We start from the raw sequence: 14908 nt of genomic DNA, 5'->3' as shown, positions 1-14908 counted from the left end.
GAGTTGCACCTAAAAATCCCCCATTAACAACCTCAGCAGAGCCTCCCCAGAGGTTCAGGGCTACAACACTTGTACAAGTGTTTTTGTCCAAGTGTTTTTTTTCCATAGCAACCTGGGAACACGACAGAAGCAGCAAGGGCTCCTGGTTTGGGAGGGGTTTGGAGGTGGTGGTGGGAATGGCTAGAGCTGCTCAGGGGTCACAAGGTAATAATGGGGATTATTTTGTCCACAAATAGGCTGGGCAAAGGCTCTGGAATAATTCAGTGTCTATATTTAACTCCCTCCTTGCAGTAACGTGGCAGCACATCAGCATGAGTGACGGCATGGACTTCACTCTGGATACAGAGCTGTGAGGGGGCTCCTGGTCTGGAGATGTTGGTGTGGCCAGGGGGGTAAGGCAGGGTTTCTATACGTCCTGTCCCGTGATCTGCTTCTACATACAATCAAAGTCTTTCTGCTGGTTTTCATAGGGACTGAGGCCCTTGGGACAAGCCCTCATGGCAAAGGACAGATGAGTCTTGTCCTTATCACCGCCTGGTCATCACCCTTTCACATTTGCCCCTGGGTTTATTCCCACCACTGTACTTAAGGGCAAATCAGGTGTTATCTCGCTCCACTGGACACAGCTGCAGAAATTCTTGGCACAATGCTTTTCCTTTTGGGGCTGGAAGCCAAATGCTGGAGAGATGGGAGAAAAACAGCACTGAGCTGCTGAGCTTTGTGAGGTTCCTGCAGACCTGTTTCTTCGGCTTGAAGCTGTCTGATCCCTGCCCTGGGTAGCTCCTATTCTCATTCCTGCAGGAGGTACTGAAAATACTGACATGGTTTAATGCAAAGTCCCAGATGAGGACACCAGGGAATGCCTTCGAGTAGTTAAGAGACATACGACTAAACACAGTAGGTTTTGCTCCATGCAATGAGGTGCACCCAAGTTTAGTGTTTGTCTGAAAAGTAAGCTTGATTGAAGGTAACATTAGAATCTGAATGAGAGGGGAAATACACAGTATCCTCACAGAGACAGACAAAAGGAGAGGTTTAAGGTAAAAGAGAAGGACAATTGTTAGTTATGAGGAAATTTAAGCACAAATTAGAACAGTGTATTTATCTATGCTAAAAACGTCCATCTCCTTTCCCCACCCATCACAAAAAAATAATCTGGCTGTATACTTACTTAACAACCACTTCTGTATCTATTTCTTCCACCTGCGACACCGTATTAGCCACACACTGTCAAATTCAAAGGGGGAAAAAAAAGAGAACAAAACAATATCTTTGCTTCCTTCTCACTGCTGCCAGGTTTCGTAACACGCAGAGTAATCCTCAAGTTAAATAAGGAAAAGAAACACAGGAAAGATCTACTCATACCGTTTAACAACGTGTTTGTCTAGCAGCCCAAATCTGCGCAGCAGCCCTGCCCTCCAGCGTACCAGGGACACTGCCCCAAGGCTTCTGCTCTATGCTGGCTCTGCACGTCTGGCTTTCCACCAAATGTCCCTACCAGAGAGGTGACCTGTTTTTTTCCAAATCTCTACTTTGTTTTTAGGGTTTGGGGGGAAGGGGGTGGGGTGGAGGGTTTATGGTTACCCGAGCAGCTGGTTTCTGAGGGAAAATGATGGCTGTGGTCACGTGCTGCAGCACGGTGAAGTTTGTCCCTGAGACAGAGTAGTGCTCTTCAGCCAACTCTTAGTCCTGCAGTGCTACAAAACCAAACAGAAGACCAGCCCCAGTTTGGCCAAGTGACTCCTTTTTTCCCCTGAAATGCATAAAATAAATCCATTTGCATTATTTTCTTGCAATGGTTGTGCCAAGTCAGTATCTTACTGACAGATCACCCCTCTCCTTCCCTTGCATGTGCAGGAGTAGATACATCACTGTTGGGGTTAGGAGCCACATATCACCCATTCTCAAGCATAAAATAATTTCTCCAGGCCACCTGATATTTTCTGGGCCCCTGTGGTTCAACTGAAGGAAGCGTGTCCTATGGTGGTGGCACTGCCAAGCACTAGGGGATGGAGCTGCCCAAAGGGCCAGTGGTGAGACCCAGATTTTTAGGTGCACCATGTCCTCACTGCTGCCTTTGGGGGAGGCAGCTGAGAAAACCTGGATCTACTTGGTTTGCTTTCTATTAGTGGGCTGCAGGTTGGGGTGACAGGATCAGAGAGATGAAGACATGAGTGAAGTTTGCTGCATCTCAAAACTTCATCAGCAACATGGGGCTTCCTGACAGCCAAACGCCTCTCCACAGCTGCTTCTCATAGACACAACACATGGTGTAAATACCACCTTCATGAGGTCATGCTGCAGTAATCTCACAGCGACAGAATGAGGTATCCTCCCAGACATTTGGCAGGCTCTTGCTGGACCAAAAGCCAGGACAGCCTCAGGCCTGGACCCATGGCTCAGTGAGGATGTCCTGCCCCTGAGAAATCTGCAAAGAACATGTAGTCCCTTTAGGTCCCCAATGCCTCTTCAGGTGCTGTTACTGAAGAAGATGCAGGAGGAAGGCAAGAAATGCCAGTTGCTGACCCATTTCAAGTAACAGCACTGCTGTTACTGACTTACTGCTTTTGTCTCCTTTTAATTTGAGGTCTGTTTGGTTTGGGTGCGTTCTCTGAAAACAAAGCTTACAATAGAAAGGAGATCACATATTTATTGCTACAAGTGAATGTGCTTCTCATCTTTTCCATGTCTTACACATTTAGCCCAGTGTCCATCACCAGGCAAGCTCCTCCGAGCCCCTGGGACACACTCACAAGGATTTTTGTATTGGGTCGGTGACTCCTCACAAATCCTGCCCTGCCTTCTTCCCCATTCTCTGATGGAAATCAGTGGAGTTCACCCTTTTTATTCTCACCTCCTCCACACCAGACTTCCCCGCTCTGTTTCCACTGTAACAATCCTGTTTCACAGATTCTCCTTAGAAAGAGCGCTTAGTAAATCCTTTTAATTAAGGCTGTGTTTGACTCCCTTAGTTACAGAGGAACAAAAGACTTTAGCTGGAACCCCTGCTAAAAGGTTTTCTTCGTGGCACTAAACAGTCATGGAGAAGCCAGACATAAACTCAGCAAGCAGTTTATTTCTAGTGCCCAGACCGCATATTGCCACCATAATCTCATTTTGGTGGCAGATGTGGAGCCTCAGAGGTATTTTCATGACATGTCACAGCTGCTCAGGCTTTGCTGGTGGCAGCACAAATCATCTCGGAGCATCATCCTTTCCACCCAAGCTTGGGGTGGAGTGGGTTAAAATTTGCCTGCAGTGCTGTTCTTCAAATGCCACGTGGTAAATCTGTTGGATGATAAATCTGACTGTTGTTTATAAATCATGTTTACTGTGTTTCAGCCATTTTCAAGGAGATGCTTACCCATGCCTTCACTGAGGTCCTAGAGGCTTCCTGAGGGCAATTGAGGTCCTTCCTGGTGGGCTGTAGGACTCGGCAGCGGTGGAGAAAAGGACTGCAGAGAGCACCCTCCTACCACTCTTCTCTGATCTGGAGCCGTACAGGCCTCCAGCAAAAATGGCTGAGACCAAGCCACAGTTGCTCTTCAAAACATCTTGAGAAGACATGACGGCACCTCCCCAGAGAAGAGATTTTCCATTGCTTGATCAGAAATAGTGACTCCACGGTTTGTGAGACCCTCCCATGCTTGTCTGGGCTGCCTGCATGCTGGGCAGCAAGGGAGGGAACCGTGCCTGTGCCCTATTTTCCAAGCAGCAACATGTCTGGGAAGGCATCAGCACTGCTGGAGGAGGCTTGGAAGGGGGCAGTGCAATATTTTTCCCATTAATCATTTATTGCACAGCAATTTTTTCCTTCAGCAGAAGGGGATGGTCCCGTCACACACGTTTTGGTTTTCCACAGAACTCCCAAGTGATTTGCTGCCTAATGTAGCGTGTGAGTAAGAGGCACTAAAACCCAGCCAGGAGCAGATCAGGTTTGTGCTCCGGTCTGCATCCTCCTTGATGATGGAAGTTTGTCTCAGACAAATCTCCTCCTTCTGGCTGCAGTAGACTTCTGGCAGCTTGTAGGAAGCATTGTGAGTGACCCGTGCAAAGCTATCCACACCCCAATGGCCGAAGTTTGGGAGTGGATGTCCATGAAGAAGTCCTTACAGAGGCTGTATTTGCAAGGGTAGTAAAGAGGGCTGCATCCTAAGGTCCTGGCCAAGCTTCTTAGCTAGCAGTGAAACTGTGCTTTCATTGCAGCTGTGCAGAATGAAACAGCACAATCATAAAGTCAGACCTTTCATGGAGGCTCCTCAAATTTTCAATCCCAATCAAGTTGCTATTGGATAGAATCATGCAATCATTTAGGTTGGAAAAGATATTTAAGATCGTTGAATCCAACCACTAACCTAGCGCTGCAAAGTCTGCCACTAAACCACGTCCCTAAGCACCACATCTACACATACTTTTAAATACCTCCAGGGATGGTGATTCAACCACCTCCCTGGGCAGCCTGTTCCAATGATTGACAACCCTTTCAGTGAAGAATTTTTTCCTCATATGCAGTCTACACCTCATATGCAGTCTACACCTCCCCTGGTGTAGGCACACGATAATCCCAAAAGTACTCCTTGCCCCAAAAAGCCCCTTGTCAGGGTAAGTGCAGTCAGTGATTGCTAAGGATCATCGCTCAGCACCTCAGAAACAGAGGACAGGATTGGAAACCAGGTTTCTGAATGTGTGACTTCTCAACAACACAGGGCCAGTGAGCAGCCTGAGGGAACAACCTCATGCTGAGCATCAGAGAGAGAGAGAGCTACTGAAGGACAGGAGACCTGGGGTGTCTCCGCTGCCTCCGGCTATACGTATTACTTATTACTGGGACCGTATGATGCTCTGTGCTCCAAAAACTCTATTTTGCCCCATCAACAACTGCTGAAAGCCAACAATATTTGCTGTTCTGCAACTGGATCCTGACCATATGGCCATATGAAAGCGGCTGCTTCAAAGCCTGGCTTACCACCTCAACCACACCTGATCTGCCCAAGAACACTGTATTTTTTTTTCTTTTTTTTGCCGAGTTTCCTTAAGCTATATGGTGAAGCATGAACAAGTTTGATCTTCTTCTACCTAGTTTTGCCAGATAAATCCAGAAATCAGCAGAAATGTTTCATGGGCACTAAATGTTCTCTGCTTGAGGGAAGAGGCTTTTCCAGGAGTTCGGCTATACTGGTAGAGGATGAACTTTACAACACGGGCAGTTTCTTCCTTCTGGGTCCCCAAGCTTTATCTGTATCTGTGGGAAATGACCTCACATGTGACCAAGATTGGGCTCCAGAGAGACTGCAAGGGGACCACCACATCGCAGGGCAGCAAGTGGCAGCCAGGAGCAAGAGGCTTTCACTGAATACAAATTGCATGGAGGAGCCAGATCCTGCAGCGTTCAGAAAAAAAAGCTTGGAAACCGATTCATGAGGAAGGGCAAACTGTGGCATTTGCGGGGTTGCCAGCTAGAAGCCTCAAATAAAGCAAGCAACAAATTGATTTACTGCAATGGTGAACATGACGGGCCACTTCCCTGTGTTAGCAGCGAGGAGGTGATGCTGTTGTCTTTGTCAGCCACATGGATTTGACCTGGTGCTGGGCCAGGCTGAAGGTACTCTATATGGGCTGTATGGGCTATATGCATAGTATGACCATGGTAGCTTGGCCTTCAGCGTCTCTTGTCCATGTATCACCATGCTGGGATTTAAGGCAGGTGTTGCCATTCTGCCCCATCAGGAAGTTCAGGACTGAAACTAAGTGGTTTTTTTAAATAAAAGCATTTTTCATTTAAAGGAAAATATGCTGATGAAAATAAAGACCAGGAAGCCACATAGCCATGCAAGAGGTTACACTGGCAGGTGCTGTCTCTCCAGAGGATGTTTCCTTTTTGTTTGGTGCTGTTCCTGCCAAGCCTGGAGCTCAGGGGGCTGTTCCACATCCCACTAGCTCTGGCCAGTGGCACCTCCTCCCAGCCCAGTGCAGGTGTTAGCTTTTCCTCCTCACCCTCTGTCTCAGTGGCACTGCATAGGTGGCTCCACTCCAGCAGCTGTATGGCAAGGCCAAACCCTGCCTCCATCTGCGGAGCCAACACCCTACCTTGTTGCAGCCACTGGCTCCCTGCTTGTAGGTGGCTCGCCCTTTGTTGGCTTTACCCATGTGGGAAGGCAGCAGGGTGCTGCAGTCCCCCAGCCTGCAAGGATCCACACACCAGATCCTTCGGATTGTTCGTCCCTGAGGGAGAGAGGTCCCAAAAGCCGGCACAGCAAATCAACAGCTGGCTAAAGCAACCTGCAGGGCTTCTGGAGAACCGCCTCATCCCTCTTTAAAGGGCTTCCCACAAGGACTCTGCAGAGTAGAGGGTAGGAAGGCTGTACTTTGGAATCTGGACAGGCTGGATTGAGGAGACAAGGCCAGCTATATGAGGTTCAATAAGGTTCAGTGCCGGGTCCTGCCCTTGGGTCACAACAACCTTAGACATCACTACAGGCTAGGGGAGGAGTGGCTGCAAAGCTGCCTGGAGGAGAAGGACCTGGGGCTGTTGATCCTCAGATGGCTGAACATGAGCCAGCAGTGTGCCCAAGGAGGCCAGCGGCATCCTGGATGAGGAATAATGTGGCCAGCAGGACTAGGGCAGTGATCATTCCCCTGTACTCACTCAGCTCTGGTGAGGTTGCACCTCAAATACAGTGTTCAGTTTGGGCACCTCACTACAGGAAGGACATTCAGGTGCTGGAGTGTGTCTAAAGGGCAACAAAGCTGGTGAAGGGTCCAGAGCACGCGTCTTACGAGGAGAGGCTGAGGGAACTGAGGTTGTTTAGCCCAGAGAAAAGGAGGCTGAAGGGATACCATATCTCTTGAAAAGACCAAGCAGTTGAAAAGCAAATGATAGCCATTTATGGGGTCTCAAGCAACACCAGGAGCTATTCAGTCAACAAGAACTGGCAGAGGAGCTTCCCCTTTAAATTTCCTAATCCTCTTTGCCAAGAACTTCCTCCTTTCTCTTGTCATGTTTTAATTAAATTTGCCCAGGATGGACATATTTTCCCTCCCAAGCCAGTTCTCCATGGACCAGCCCAGAGATTGATTCAGACAGGCAAGGCCCCTGGATCACCCGCTGTGCAGCTGGTGTCAGGGTTCCCTGGGGAAAACCAGGATCCTCAGCAAAATGAGACCTCACCTGGTGTGCCCCAAAAGGCAACAACAGGTGGCGTACAGAAAGCCCAACTGCTTGGCAATTAGATCTTTTAAAGCTGATTTAGAGAGACTCCTGGTCTGGTCAGAAGAGAGGTGGATATGGCTTTTGAACATAGTGAATGTTTTTTTAATGCCATTAATGAGACCTGGGGAGAGAGTGGCTTTCTTAGCTGCTCAGCTCTCCTTAAAAAAAAAAAAAAAAAAAAAAAAGCACAATACATCTCAGCCTTTCCCAAGATAAGGGAGCTACTCAAGTGTGTTACCCTTCACCTTCAAGCTTTGTCTACAGGGATGAGTCATTACTGCAGCTAATTAGAGACTTCAAGCTGATTACGAGGATTGCAATAAGTGGAGTCACAAAAATCTCTGGGCCTGATACCTCTTAATACAAAAGCCACTTTACACTGACCTGGACTTAAAATACCCAGGGTTGATGTAAAGTGCTCTTAGAGCGAATGGGATGAGTCCATCTGCATCTGGAGGAGCCAGCACACATCACAGACCTCCAGCATCTGAGGCTTATGGGAAGCTTAAAGGCTCCATCTACCCTCAAGTGAGATGAAAATATATTTCTGGTCACAGAGAGACAGGTCTTTCACAACAAATATATATATTATGTGTATATATATTCTGGCAACTACCTGAAGAGTTGACTGATATTGATCCAATACAAGCAGAACAAAACCTTGCTGAGTCCATTTGTGGGCACCTCTAGGGGTATCTTAAGACCTTAACAAGTCAGTAAAGCTCCCCTCTGGGTCAATCCTGCAACATTTCCATGGTCTCTCCCAAACTTCAGGTTTGTTTTAAACTTCATACAAACCTGACCTCAGCTTTTCCATATGAATGATACAGAGAAAGGAAAAGAGCTTCCTACTCTGTTTTAAAATAACTCCAAGTGATTGACACCGGCCCACTGACCATGGAACAACTTGTGAACTGAAAGTGCTGGGGAAGCATGATGGTCTCGTGGCCTGGAGGTGACCATTTTGGGGACAAGGTGCCAGTGCTTGCTGCAGGCAGGGAAGAACCACCATTGCCCAAAGTGGAGAGCACCCTGTCAGCCCCCAGCTGCTCTGCACCCAGCACAGGGTCCTCCCAGAAGCCACCAGTAGTGTGTCCCAAGGAGGATGACTGCGCAGGCACAGCAATAATCTCAGCAGAGGAAGGAAGTTGCAAAGGGAAGCATTATCTCTGGGATGAACACAGCTCCAAAAATATGACAATAGTCATGAGACCCGTGACCCCACTCACCCAGTGTAAGGTTACTGCCATGGTGACATTTGGATTACAGCATCATCTGTCACAGCTTTGAGTCAGCAAATAGGTGCAGCCAAGGGTTTAGGTTTCCCTGCAAGTAAAATAATGCAGGAAGAGCATTTTGCTGTCAAGTTTGCTCCATCCAACCTCAGCAGCTCCCCAAACCTGTGGGACAGAGGGGGAGGAAAGTAGCTCAGGGGAGCGACATCTCTATTCACTCTAGGCACCCAAGGTCCTGGGTACCAGCATCTGGGTGCAAACAGGAGGTTATGGGAAGAAGCCAAAATACTACAGGTTCCCTCCCACTCACTTCCCAGGGCGGATCAGCCCTCTCAGCAGAGGCAGCTGCTGTATGAAGGTAACCTGTGATAAGTAAAAGAACATGAAAATCCAGCCAAACCAGTATTCCCAACTGGTTGGTATCTAGGAGCACAGCTTGACCCTGGTTGTGGAAACCAGGAATTCATCTCCTTCAGCCCAGGCACCCTGTCCTTCCCCAGCACCAGTGCTTTGGGCAAGGGGGAGTGCAGAAGACCTCTGCAGTCACCTTTGCTCCTCAGCAGATGAGAGATCTGAGGAAGGACCTTTCTTCTGCAGCGGAAAGTTTTGCTGGGGAACAAGTTTGGGATAACATGGTGGCAGCCCCACCATGTTAGTGGAGGGATGGGATCAGTGTGGATCCTTCTGTCAACAAAACTAGAGCTTGCATTGCTGCTGTGGCTCTTTTAGGAGAAATTATGGTTTAAGTAGGATGAAGAACTGAGAAGCAACCTGTCTCTGCACAGGGAAGAGATGCTTGTGTATCAACAAATGTATGTATATATGTATACAAGCATTTTCTGATTGAAAGAAGAATGCATGTGTACATGGTTTGGGATCTCATATGAAAATAGATAAAAAGATGTAAAGGTTTCTTCATGTTCTGAAGCCTTGCCGCTGCCCTCACCTGTCTAATTGTCTGACGCAGTAGAGATGCTGCATCAGGGTACAGAGAGACAGTGGGGCAAAGGGCTGGCATGGTTGGGGCTTGAAACACTATCTGATCATGTTCTGACAGCAGCTTTTTTCTGATTAAAAAAAGCACATCAGCAGACCTTCCTGAGAGTACTTTGGTAGCATGTGATTTCCTACTTTTTCTGACTCTTCCCTCTTCCTTCCAGGACTTTTCTCTGCAGACATATCTCACTCTTAAGCTGCTTTTTTTTCCCCCAACCACTGTCTTTTGCTTTGATGTTTTTCCTCTCCACATACATTCCCTGTTTCCCCCAGGTAGCTCCATCCTTTTCAGCTGTAACACCTCTCTCCTTTCTCTGGACCAGCTAGAAGGAGGACAGTCTGGAACCCATCCCTTGTCCCAGGTGTGAAAGGAGTGTTTTGGACCATGAACAACAGAGGGGATCCTTCCAGACATGCTGCAGCTTTGCTACAAAGGCTGTCACAAGCAAGACAGACCACAGCTCAGGAGACCCACTCCTCTGCTCTATGAGCACCAGCATGCTTGGCTTTCAACACCAGCTCCATTGAATCAACACTGGAGCTGTGGTCTCTGTGTTTGCCACAGCTACAAGTCCTCTGGGAAGTGCAATGTTTCTGGGAAAAGCAGAAACCCCTCCCTTGTCCTTGTGGCAGCTGCAAGGTCAGAGAAGTGCCAGAGCTTCAAAGTTGACATCTAAATTAAAATCCACGCTTTTCCCACACATGGGGTGCCTGGAGTCTGATTTCGGGTTCTAAAAGAAGGACCCAGCTGCTCTTTTCTGATCCAGCTCCTTCAAAGCTCAGGAGGCTCTGGATCATTTGGAGACTGCACCAAACCGAAACCGGAGAGATCTAGCAACGTGTGAGTTGGCGAGCAGAAAACATGGAGACCAAAGTTAAAACCTCAGGGCTGTATCTGCCACTGCTGTAAATCCTGCAGTTCTGCTGTGATTATGACACAGGACACGGACCCCCCATGACTTCATCCCAACCAGTACCTGACTGGTGACCTTCCTCCAAGGCAGCTTGGACCCATTCAGGAAGAGAGTTCAGGGGTGTGGGTACAACCTGCTCTTTGCCAGTTGGCCCCCAGTGCCAAAACCCATATCAAATGCTTGGTCCCAGCTTGGACAGGATGATTATGGATCTGTATCAAACAAAAGCCTCAAGAAAAAGAGCTACAGAAATATTCCAGCAGCTTCATATTTCCCAAGTGGAGGAGATGCGGGCTGCCAGCTCCCTCACCAAGATGTCTGCAGGGAGAACTGCTCCATCAGCCCCATATGGACCCAATATCCCAAGAGAGGGAAATCCAGAGCCTCTACCCTGGTGTCACAGCCTGGTTTTACACTAGCATGTGCACTGCATAGGTGACCAGGGATATTCCCAAGTGCGGGACCTTGGTCCCATCTATGGGTAAATCATTACCCCTGGGCAATTTTATCCAAGCCAATCATCAGCCCTGTCCCAAATCATTCTCAAGCCCTGCTCTGCAATGGGCAAAGAGGCATCAAAGCAGAGTGGGCATGTTGCATGCAGAAAAAGCCTTCTCTGCCTTTGTTGGGGGCACCCAAATAGAGAGGCAGACCTGACCAGGACTGTCGGAGAGAGAGAAATGTGCTTTAAAATACCCACCTGCAAGTGCTAAGGTGGAGCAGAAGCAAAGTGAGTGCTATCTCTCTGGCTCATTGGCAGGGCTTCAAGGGGAACTGGATCACACATCCCATACACAACAGGAGCCAGCAGCATGTCAGCAGCCAGGCACTGCAGCATAATGCATCCAAGAAACCCTTTCACCTGGGCTGGGGCCTGGAGCAGGTGTCTGCAACCCTGTCTGCCTGATATTTTAGGGCCAAATAGCTTGTTACCGCAAACAAGGTGCTGAGCTTACATGTGACTGAGCTTTGTACAACTTCATTTGCTCCCACAGATGCACCAGCACCTGGCTGAGCCGTCACGGAGGAGCCAGCATGGAGGAAAACCAAGGGAAACGCTACCCTCAGGAAACCTGTATACAGCAGAGCTGTCACTGTGAACACACACCAATCATAGTAAACCAGCATGGAAAAAATATCTCTGGTTGCTAGGCAAATTAATGTTCCAGCATAAACAACAAATATAAATTAGCTGAGGGCACGGACGTGGGAGCACAGCCTGTGCAGGGGCATGGGATGCTTAAGAGCTAAATGCTGGACAAGGCAATAATGCTTGGTGAGAAGGGAAGTTAATGCCCTGTTGTTAGAAAAACTGGGCTGAGGAGGAGGGATGCTGGCTGGGAAGGAATTTGGCCGTGCATGGCTCCCATTAAATCTTCCCCGTATGTCTTCTGGGGAGAGCTCTGGCTAGCCATTCCTTTCTTCAAGCACGCAATAAGGTCACGGCTTGTAATTCCTCGCACACAGCTTTCCGCGTCTTCCAGGCCGATCCTGCGCTCCCATTCTGCTCTCCTGGCGCGGACCCTGGCTGTGTCCCCTGTGGCGTTTTGAGGCCAAGCTGGCAAGATAGTTAAAAGACACCTAAAATAGCAGGGGCTATTGAAAAGGCAGCTCTGTGAAGAGAAGCCTGCAGACAGACCTGGGGAAGGGAGGGAAAGACACATCACAATCCCTGCATTGATGGCACTAAGTGCACTTTCCATCACTCACCACTGTGGAGAGAGACAAGAGAGGGTTGCAGAGCTGCTCCTCACCCTGGTCCTGCTGGCTCCAGCAGCATTGGTCTTCTGGTGCCTTCAGATGGAGGGAAGAAGCCAATTCTGGTTTTTTTTCCCACCTTAAAATAAATGCTTGTTGGACTCGGCAGCACACTAGGCCTCCAGTGGAATATTTTCAGTGGCTGCGAGTCGTCCTGTGGTTACATAATAAACAGGGCAGTAAAACACTAGTGCATTTTCTAGTGCAGGAGACAGAGCATCTGTTGTCATCAGACAGTAGTCCCCGTCCTCCTTTTTTCATCCAGTTGTCTGTTCCCCAAATGTTCCACTGGGAGAAGATGCAAGATACACATCCTTAATTCTTGCCATGTATTGTTCCTTGGCATTTAGCAGCTGTCAAGTTTTTGTGAAGTCTTGCTTGAGATGACCAGTGCTATTCCATTAGAGGCAACTCATTTCCTAGCCCTTCTAAGGAGGATACAAGCAAGCAACTTTATTTACCTCAGCAACTACCACAACTGAACCTGCGCCCTGCTGTAAAAGCGAATCCTTTGTAGTTAATTCTGCCCACAAGCATTTGCCATCTAAATGTGGACTGGCAGTAGGCAAAGAAGCAAGCTGAGCACTGAGAGGAATTTTAAAAGAGAGGAATTTTAAAATGCTGTGCTTACAAAACTCTTCATTTCCTCTCTGAATTGCACGTTTCCTACCAATAATTCTACCAGGATTTTTTCCTGTTAAATACAGTATTTTTTCTGACTGGCTTGTAAATCCAGTCTATAATGCAGCCCAGTGAGAGGTTTGCCACTTGTCCAAGAAATTAGGGGGCTAAGCAAGCCCAGATTTACAGGTACCCACAGGAGAGTGCAAGGGGGACTAGCCCAAATCTGCTCCCTAGAGGAGTATGTCCAGTTTGTTTTAAGGGACCAAGCTGTGCTACCATGGAGCAGCAACTCCCACAGAGGTAAGCGAACCCAACTGTGTTGACCTGGGTCCTGGTTCAAAGACAACGTGTGTATTTGGATATGCAAGGACAAAACTTGGCCTTCTCCTCTTTTCACACGAAAAATGATTTTAATATGATACATGTGGTGATACAAAATCCTTCCGGAGCATGACTTGTGTTTAATTCTCCTAGTTTAACTCAGCAAACCTCGATCCACGAGGCTCCACGTGACTTTTTTCATTAAACTGTACAGCATGTACCGAGCCCCCCGTCTTTAAGGTGACATTTCAAACCCCCATGGAGGAGGGACAGTTGTCAGGGCTGTGATTAAAATAGATCCTTGTTTGTTGGCGTGACTTTTACTTGGCTCTCAGGAAATGCAGCAGCGAGCACTGCTACCTCTTCCAAAATAAGATCTGCCCCAGACGGATGTGCACATAACACCCCGATGGATGCTGCCAGCTCTGCATCTGCCTTTGCTTACGACCATCCTGCTTGGCTCACGTTGGGCTAGTGATTGCCTGTGACCACCTCTCCATCATGCAGGCGTGAGGACCCACAGGCTGCATGCAGGAATCTCCGGTGGGTTGGCAGAGCTCTTCTACCCACCAAGCAGCAAACATGAAGATCTCCTGGTACCACCTAAGTCAAAGCACGGTGGGTTTGCGAGACAGTGAAGAGCAATAATTCCAGCTCCCAAGGGTGTATTTGCTTGTGGTTACACAGTTCAGAGGAGGACCACAAGGATTCATAAGAAACCTTGGGGGATGATGTCCCGTAGCACATCCACCTCTTCACACATCCCCACAGCCCTGGCAGTGAACCCAGTGCTGGCTAAAAATAGGGCTGAGCTGGTGCGGCTGAGCCCACGTAAGCAGCTCTAGTGCAACACCTGCTAATCGCTGGCTCCTGGGGTAGACAGGCACACAAACTGCCCTGCCAGGGTGGGTGTCCAGAGCTACTGCTGGAAGGGAAACCCTTGCCTAACACTACTCTCTCAAACAGAGCTAAAGGGACAGAGGGGGAACAGATGGGGCCACATGTCTAGTTAGACACCAAGACCTTGAAAAGTGCTCACATGCTTGTAGGGGCAAGGGAGAAAAGGCAGAAGGTTTGCAGGGGGAAAAGAGACAATAAAACCGTCTTGTGACTTTCACCATCTTCTTGGAAAAACCCTATAAGAAACACCAGCAGCTATTCGCTCAACAGGAGCTGGCAAAACAGCCTAAATCCTCTAAAAGCAACCACCCGTGATGCAAGTGCTTGTGTCCCATACCACAGAGTGGCTTGTCCCCAGACAGTAAGCTTCAAACATGGACTTCATTGACAGTTTTCTATAGATACACCTTACTCTGACTTCAGTAGCCCCCTGATGGGATATGATACTTATCATGACCTGGACCTCATTAGTTGTTAAGTGCCTCAACTCTCTATTTTATCTCATCATGTGTTCAACAGGTTCCTTGAAAAAGGAACAAGCTCTAAAAATACCCTTTCCTTTATAACAACACATCTTCCACCCGTTGTCCCCTTCTTCTCTAAATCCTCAAAAGTCAGGCCCAGTCTTTTCGGCCAGGGCACCAGCAGGCAAGCCCTGTGATTCAGTAGCACTTCCCTGAAGGTGAGAGCTGATGAGGGCTGGGTGATTGCCAGCTCTGGAAACTGACGCCAGCTCAGCCCCAGCTAATCCACCTTTCCCAGATGGCCATGAATAACTACATCTGCCCATCACCTGGCAGCCCTGAAGAGTGAAAGGCCAGAAAAAATAAATACAAAGCAGCTTAAATATTGCTTTAGCAATATGCTGGGTGGTTAGGATGAGTAGGTTTTCTGTTCCTTGTAACCAGGAAAATCCCTGGTTTGTCTTTAGGTCCGGTTCCGTATCAAGT

The sequence above is a fragment of the Gallinula chloropus genome (assembly GCF_964237585.1).
Source record: "Gallinula chloropus genome assembly, chromosome: 3".
NCBI classification, from domain to species: domain Eukaryota; kingdom Metazoa; phylum Chordata; class Aves; order Gruiformes; family Rallidae; genus Gallinula; species Gallinula chloropus.
The sequence above is the reverse complement of the archived record's forward strand: the minus strand, read 5'-3'. Positions refer to the sequence as shown.